The following is an 8,247-nucleotide window of genomic DNA, read 5'->3' as shown; positions in this document are numbered from 1 at the left end:
CTGCTATCTCACTAAATATACTCTCTGGGTTCTTTTTATATTCTCAAAAAAAAAAAAAACCTTTAACTGTAAACCTTAAGGAACCACGTGGTATAAACAATTTAAATCACAATTAATTCTCTGTTTATTTTATCTCCTTTTAGACTAGGACAGCAATAAGCCTCATTTTAAATTGGTATGGATTTTTATAAAATTTCAAAGTTATGTTTTACAATATATATAATTCAACCCTGGTTCAAAATAATTTTTTATATAATGCTAAAATTTTGAAGTTATAAAGGTCTATTTAAATTAAGTTAATTTAAAATGTATGTCTAACTGCCTATGTCTTTATCAATTCCTAAATTAATAAATGCTGTTTCTCCTGCCATGAGCTGCCTATGATCCAGATTCACCACTAGGCTTTCTGGCTAATAGGTTTGCTATAATAAATTCAAGTGTAATTTTAATATTGCTTTATACTGTTCTACTGTATTGTTGGTTTTAAAACTCATAACTCAGGGGTTACTATGTATAAGTTTTTACCAATACTCTAAATTAAAATCTATTAATTTTAGAGGCATTTATTTATGTTAAAACTTGATCATTGTGCTATATCTTCACTATAAAAAGGTTAACATACACTTGGTCTTATTTTCTAAAAATGACATTATTATTAATCTATAGTATAGCCTTAGACTTTTATAAGCTATAAACTTTTTATATACTAAATCATACAAAAAACTGTTGTGCTTTCGTTTTAATGGACTACATTATGACTTTTAAAAGGCTCCAACTTAACAGGGACAAAACCTAAAGTCCTAATATTTGATGGTTAATGAATGCAAGTTAATAGTCAGTCATCTCATAGATGATCAAGTCCTCCATCATGTCCAAAAATATATTTATAGTCCTACAGATACAAACATGGTCTCACTGCCATCTTTAATAAACAGCTGAGGATGGTCCTTGAGTCACCATACAGGAATTGGTCAAAGTAACAAGAGAGGAGCCTTCCCGACAGGCTCATCTACAGCAAGAACTATGCTCCGGACCTTGGCTGCTGCTCTGAGGCTGTTGGCATTCACAAAAACAAGAGGTCTGCAATGCCCCATCCCGCCGAGGTACAGCCAAAAGTCAGTTCCACCAGGTGGCTGTTTCAAATGCAGCCAAAGGGGACGCTGGTCCTGCAGCTGCCTCAACAAGCCATGGCTGCCCGCAGGCAGACTGGCCTTTGGGAGTCAAAATGCTCCCATGTAGGCCTGTCCTCTGCCCAGCCATGGAGGCTCAACCAGCACAAGAGCCACAGACACTTCCAGCCTTCCAGCTCCTTGGCCTGGCAGAGGACAAATGGCTCCTAGATTCAGCGACCTCCACCACCATCCCAGGGTAACATTGCAGGTCTATTTTGGCCTCACACATATTGCCAAATTCTGTCTTGGGAGACTTCAGATACCTTCTCAGTTCTTTTCATATGCAGGAGACTAGGCTTAAGCCTCAGTCCTAGAGTTGCTATTGTCAGGCCTAGACACAATATGCCTTGTTGCCAGACTCAAGAAACAGGCCTGGATGTAACCTTTTACCATCTCTTTAGCTAAAGGACAATAAATGTTCATAACCGTCTCACCTATGACTCATGGTAAATAACTAGATACAAAGGCCTAAGAAAAATGTTGTTTGAGGGTCTAAGAAATTGTTTTTAGTTTGGTAAATGCAAGTTATAAACATTTGAGGGTCTAAGAAAGTGTTTTAAGGTTGGTAAATGCAAGTTATAAAGGTTGCAAAGTCTCAGGTGATTTAAGGTATCCTAAACAGGTAAAAATGCTTAATATTTCTTCCTGTTGCTATGCTACTGTTATGTTGACTGTCCAGAGCTTTGACCTTTATTAAGCTGGACCTGTACTTTCCCTCCCAGCCATGTTCTTAAAGACCCTGGACAGCATCAAAACAGCCTGTTCTTCCTGGGCTTGGCCAGCATTTCAGCCTTTTGACCTCGCTGCAGCGCCCCCAGTGTCAGCAGGAAGTAACCAGAAGAGAATCTACGCCTGTTATTCACTTATTACTAACAAAAGGCTGGAATGGTGTGCTTCAGGCCCAGGACAAGTAGCTCCAGGTTCTCCCAGCATTCCTCAGTCCCTAGCTGCTGCCTTGAGTGGCTGGCAACTCTCTACTGGCAATCCTCTACTCTAAACTTTCCATGGCAGGGGCTTCCCTTCCTCCTCTTGACCATATAATCTGGACATTTTGTTATTTTTTTTTCTCTCTCTCTTACCCTTTTACATGGCAACCAAGAGCTGCTTCCAATGAACCTAAATTTATATACTTTAACTTGTCTTACATGAGAAGCAGCCCAAGATCCTCATTTTTTTAATTATAGAAAAAGGGAGGAATGTTAGTATTTAGGCAGCCTGCTTCTGGTTGCTTAGTAACCTATGATGTCATCATGTGTCTCCTGCCAGGTAGCCACACCTGGCAGGCATGGTTACTTTGCTCCTTAAAAGGACCAACCCACCACTTTGTTGCTCTCTTGCCCTCTCCCCTTTCTCTGTCGGGGTGCCCCCCTTTCTTCCCCCTATCACATTTCGCTCTCTTCTCTCTCTCTCTTCATTTCCATCCAATAAACCCTTTTATATAAAATCTGTGTGTATCATCATGTCATTGGTCCTAACAATGAATCCTTGCTTTCAGCTCCTTTGGGTATATGCCTAAGAGTGGGATGGTTGAATCACATGCTAATTCTTTAACTTGTGTGCTGGTGTTTGTATCTGTGTATGTGCGGGTATGTGCACAGGCCAAGGGTCAGCAGTGAGTGTTTTCCTCATTTGCTTCTCCACTTTATTCTGTGAGACAGGGTCTCTGAGCAAACCTTGAGCTCACCAATTACGCCAGACTGGCTGACCTGCAAGCCTCAAGGATACTCCTGTCTCCTGGCCTCCAGGTTCTCCCAGCATCCTTCAGTCCCTACCTGTTACAGGACATGGCTGGCATAGCCTGCCCTCTACCCTGAACTGGGCTGCCCTTCCTCCAGAGTCTCTTCCCTATAAAACCCAGATATTGTGGTTACCTGCCCCCTTTTCTTTTTGTATCCTTTTGCACCTTTGATCTCCTGGCTGCTATACTTGGTTCCCCTCTTTTCCTTTGTCCTCCCCTTCTCTGCACACGGTTTAGGGTCGTGACCATCCTGGACTCTCTCAGATGGTTCTGTCTCTGGCTGTGCTCTCCCACACATCTATTATAAACTTTCTCCTCCACCGTACCTAGGAGCAGTCATGTCCTTTCCTTTTTATTTCTTTTTCATTCACTCTCCAGAGCTGGGATTGTTAAAGCACAAAGCTTTGTTTATTTGCTTGCTTTGTTTGTTTGTTTGTTTTTCAAAACAGGGTTTCTCTGTGTATCCCTGGCTATCCTGGACTTGCTTTGTAGACCAGGCTGGCCTCAAACTCACAGAGATCTGCCTGCCTCTGCCTCTAGTGTGCTGGATTAAAGGCATGACCAGGTTAAAGCACATAGTTTTAACATGGGTTCTGGGGCTATAAACTCAGGAGTTCATATCTGTGGGGCAAGAATGTAGCCATGGAGCCATTCTTACAGGCCCCTAAGGGTCTTGCTTCTTAAGAAGGGAAACCATTGCTGGGCAGTGATGATGCGCACCTTTAATTCCAGCACCTGAAAGACAGAGGAAGGCGCATCCCTGAGCCTGGTCTACAGAACAAGTTCCAGGGCAGCCAGGGCCACACAGACAAACCCTGTGTCAAAAAGACAAGAAGGCAAGGAAGGAAGGAAGGAAGGAAGGAAGGAAGGAGGGAGGGAGGGAGGGAGGGAGGGAGGGAGGGAGGGAGGGAAGGAAGGAAACAGTTGTATGTAGTGGCTGCATCTCTTTTCTTCCTTACCAGCAAAGCAACTTTCTGTACCTTCACACCCTCTCCCCATCCTTTCCCACACTCATATAACTTTTGCTTTTAAAACATAATAGCCATCCCAATGGGTGTGAAGCAGTAGCTCATTCGGCTCTGATTTGCATTTGAAGCCATTTATAGATCTTTAAGTGACTTCAAGTTCTTTGCCTCCTTTTGAATCAGGTTGTTTGTCACTTTGTTTTTGCCTGTGGAAGAGGTCGCTGTGTGTTCTAGCTCTTGTGAGGTGTACGTGTTGGCTCATACTCTCCTGTGTTCTTCCTCTTAGTTTTTAGTTGGATTTATTTAATTATTTATTTATTTTTAGGAGAGTTTCACTCTGTATTTTTGGCTGGTATAGAACTCGACCAGGTTAGCCTTGAACTCACAGACACTTATTTGCCTGCCCCCTGCTTCCTGGGTGCTGGGATTAAAAGCCTACATCACCGCACTTAGCTCTTGTTTTGTAATTTTTAGAAAATATTGATGATTAGCGTGTGCACATGATATGTGCAGGTGCGCCTGCCATGGCATGCTGATAGACGTCAAAGGACAACTTTGTGGAGTCATTTATTCCGTTCTCCTTTAAGTGGGTTCTAGGATTGAGCTCAGGTCATGAGTATGGCAAGTGTCTTTGCCTGCTGAATCATCTCAGTGTCTTTGGTTTGCTTTTTGCTAAATTACATTAATTTCTTTGTGTGTGTGTCTGTGTGTGCTCAAGCACATGCCCGTCAGTGATGGTGTCCGTGTGAAGGTCAGAGGACAACTCTGTGGAGTTGGTTCTCTCCTTCTACCATGTGGATCCCAGGATCCAGTTCAGCCTGTCAGGCTTGGGCACAAGCATCTTTACCTCCAGAGCCATCTTGATGATCCCGTGCCTTGGCTAGTTTTACTGGTCAACTGGATAGAGTCTAGAGTCATCTGCGTGGAGAGCCTCCTGAGGAATTGCCTATGTCAGACTGGCCTGTGGGCATGTGTGTAGGGGATTGTCTTGACTGTTAATCGGTGTAGGAGAGGACAGCCCACAGCGGGCAGCACCATCCCTTAGCAAGGCATCCTTAACTGTATAAGATAGCTATCAGGGTGAGAGAGAGAGCTAACCAAGCATGGCAAGCAGCACGTTCCTGCTGTGCTTCTTGGCTGTGAAATCAGTCAGAGCAGCAAGCAAGCCTTTAGTTCCCTCAATAATGAACTATGATCTGGAATTGTAAGTGGAAGTAAATGCTTTCCTCTCCTAAGTTGCTTTTGGTAAGAGTGTTTTATTAGGGGCTGGAGAGATGATTTAGTAGCTAAGAGCACTTGGTGCTCTGCCAGAGGACTTGAGTTAGCTTCCCAGAACTCACGTAGTGGCTCACAACCATCTGTAACTCCAGTTCTAGGGAGTCAGTTACCCTCTTCTGAACTCCTTGGAGACCGGGCACACATGCAGAGCACAGACATACAGGCAGGCAAATCATCCACATACATAAACTAAATAATTCTAAACAAAAGTGTCAACTGTTACAAAAGAAGCTAGATATTATTCTGATTCACTTTTCACAATATAAAAAAGGTCTATGACTGAGCTACATAGTTTAAACAATACACTGCTTATAACATATACATTTTAAGCATTATATATCTCTTACCAATAAATATATTATCCTTTCTTTCACTGGCTGGGACTCATGTGATTATAATAATCCTCGACTTGAGGATTTTTCTGATCTTGCATTCAATCTGTCACTTCATAATACACTCAAAAGAAAATATAAGAAATATAAACGACAGATTTTAGCCCTTCAAGGGCTGGTGAGATGGTTCGTCAGGCAAAGGTGCCTGAATTGCCAACAGACCTGAGTTAGATCCCTGGGACCCAGTCCCAAGGTTGTCCTCTGACTTCCACACCTGCAAGGTGGCACGCACCTACGTACATACATGCTCATGAGCACACTCACATATGCACACACAAAATAAAGATGTAAGAAGAACCGATTTCACCCTGTCCTAAGCTCTGCTAACTTCTCTCTTCACTCTGGAGGAAAAGACAGAAGCAGAAGTTCCGGGCCAGCCTGAGCCACGGGAAACCTTGTCTCAATAAACTAAAAGAAAAAGAAACAATGCGACAACAGTGGTGCATGGCTCCCCTATAATCCCAGCACTCGGGGAGACAGAGGCAGGAGGATCTCTGTGAGTTCAAGGCCAGCCTGGTCTATGGCATGAGTCCAGGACAGCCAGGGCTACACACAGATAGCCTGTCTTGAAAGCCTACAAACAAACAAACAAACAAACAAACAAACAGCCCAAAAATATATCATAAAGGGCTAGAAAGATGGTTTAGAGCATTTACTTCTCCTGCAGAGGACCTGAGTTTTGATTTCTGCCACCCAAGTTGGGTGGCTCACAGCTACAATGCCCTCTTCTCAGCTCCTTGGGCACCTGCACTTACTTGTACACACACACACACACACACACACACACACACACACACACACACACATAATTAAAATAAATATGTTTAAAGAATTACTATAGCTATTATTTTTAATTTTAATTTTATGCAAATAAATGTTTTGCCAGCATGCGTATGCACCACAAAGGCCAGAAGAGGGCATTAGATCCTCTGGAACTGGTGTTCCAGATGTTTGTCTGGACTGACAAAGGATTGTGAGCAACCATATTGGTGCTGGGAATTGAACCCTGATGGCTCAACGGTTTTACAAAGCAGCAAGTGCTGTTAACTATTGAGCCATGGCTCCAGTGCCTAAAAATAACATAAACCAAAAGGAAAAAAGAAAAAGAAACAAAAAGAAAATAGCTGGAATATATAAAAATATTCTTTACATTAATAAGAAAAAAATGATTAAATCTGAAAATGGACAAATAATAAACAACCAGGCAATTTACAGAAGAACTCATAAACAGCTGATGAATATAAGGGAAAAAAGTTTATATTTTCTAGTTACCATAGAACTGGCAATCTGGAGGCAAACCATGGGCATAAATGAAAAATATTGCTAGGGTTCAATGTTGGTGACTGGCAAGTAGCCACTTGATGACATTATGGCTAACTTAGTCCTCTTGAGGAAAGAGGGCTGTCATATCTGTAGAGACCATATCCTGTTTGCATCTGGAAGTCAGGGCCAAAGGGCAGGTTCAGCCTCTCTTATAATCAAAACCTTCGTAGATGCCTTAGAATCCTGATTTCATGTCATTAAAATTGTCTCACATGGCTGCTCTTAACTGTGTAGTTAGGAAAACAAATAATTGCTTTTTCTGGGCTCTGTAGGGAGATAGGAAAAGAGGAAACTGGATGAGAACCGGGTTTTAGGGTCTGGGCTTGTAGCTCATTTGTAGAGTGCTTATCTAGGGCACACAAAGCCAGGTTCAATCCCCAGTGCCACACAGAACATCTTACGGTGAATGGCTGTGATCCCAGCAGTCTAAGGTCATGGAGTGCATCCTGAGTTCAAGACTAGCCTTCGGTATGGGAGATCGTGTGTAAATAAAGAAATAAACAAGTTTAATTTGATAAGCCTTCAGTATCTTGCTTGTCCTGTCTACAGGTAAGAAAGCAAAAAAGTTTGAACAAGCTATGTGGTAGGTCTTGGTTAAGGGAAAGCCATTTAGATAATTAGTTAAATATGTCTGGATTTATATGGAAAGACTTTCAGGATGAGGAAAGGAATATAAATAACCAATTATCTCTGGGGTCTGGAAAGGTTTTACTCTATACTTCTGCACTATTTACTTTAAGAATAAAGTCCACAGGCAAGCCTCCACTCAGAGACCTTCCTTGTCTAAAACAAAAAACTGAATAAAACAAATAAACAAAAATACACAAAAAGAACAACAAAAACCTGAACAGAGTCCCAGAGCTGGCGAGATGGCCCAGTGGTTGATCACACACACTGCTCTTTTCTGAAGTCCTGAGTTTGACTCTAATCTCTCCTCTGTCCAAGGATCTATTTTGCACTCCTCCAGAGGATTTGTTTCGGTTTGGTTTTTCAAGACAGGATTTCTCTATGTGGCCTTGGCTGTCCTGGACTCCCTTTGTAGACTAGGCTGCCCTGGAACTCACAGAAATCGGCATTTTATTTATTATTTGTAGTATTCTGCCTGTATGTGTGCTTGAGAACCAGACCAGCTCTCACTGTAGATGGTTATGAGCCACCATGCGGTTGCTGGGAATTTGGGGATTCAACTCAGAACCTTTGGAAGAACAAGCAGTGTTCTTAACCTCTGAGCCATCTCTCCAGCCCCCGTCCACAGATGTGTGTGTGTCTGCTGAACCTGGAAACCGCCTTGCTGATATATTACTATGTCTTCTATCTGTCTATCTATCATCCATCTATCTATCTATCTATCTATCTATCTATCTATCTATCTATCTATC

This window comes from Psammomys obesus, unplaced genomic scaffold, assembly GCF_907164565.1.
Source record: "Psammomys obesus unplaced genomic scaffold, mPsaObe1.curated_primary_1811, whole genome shotgun sequence".
Taxonomy (NCBI): Eukaryota; Metazoa; Chordata; class Mammalia; order Rodentia; family Muridae; genus Psammomys; species Psammomys obesus.
The sequence above is the reverse complement of the archived record's forward strand: the minus strand, read 5'-3'. Positions refer to the sequence as shown.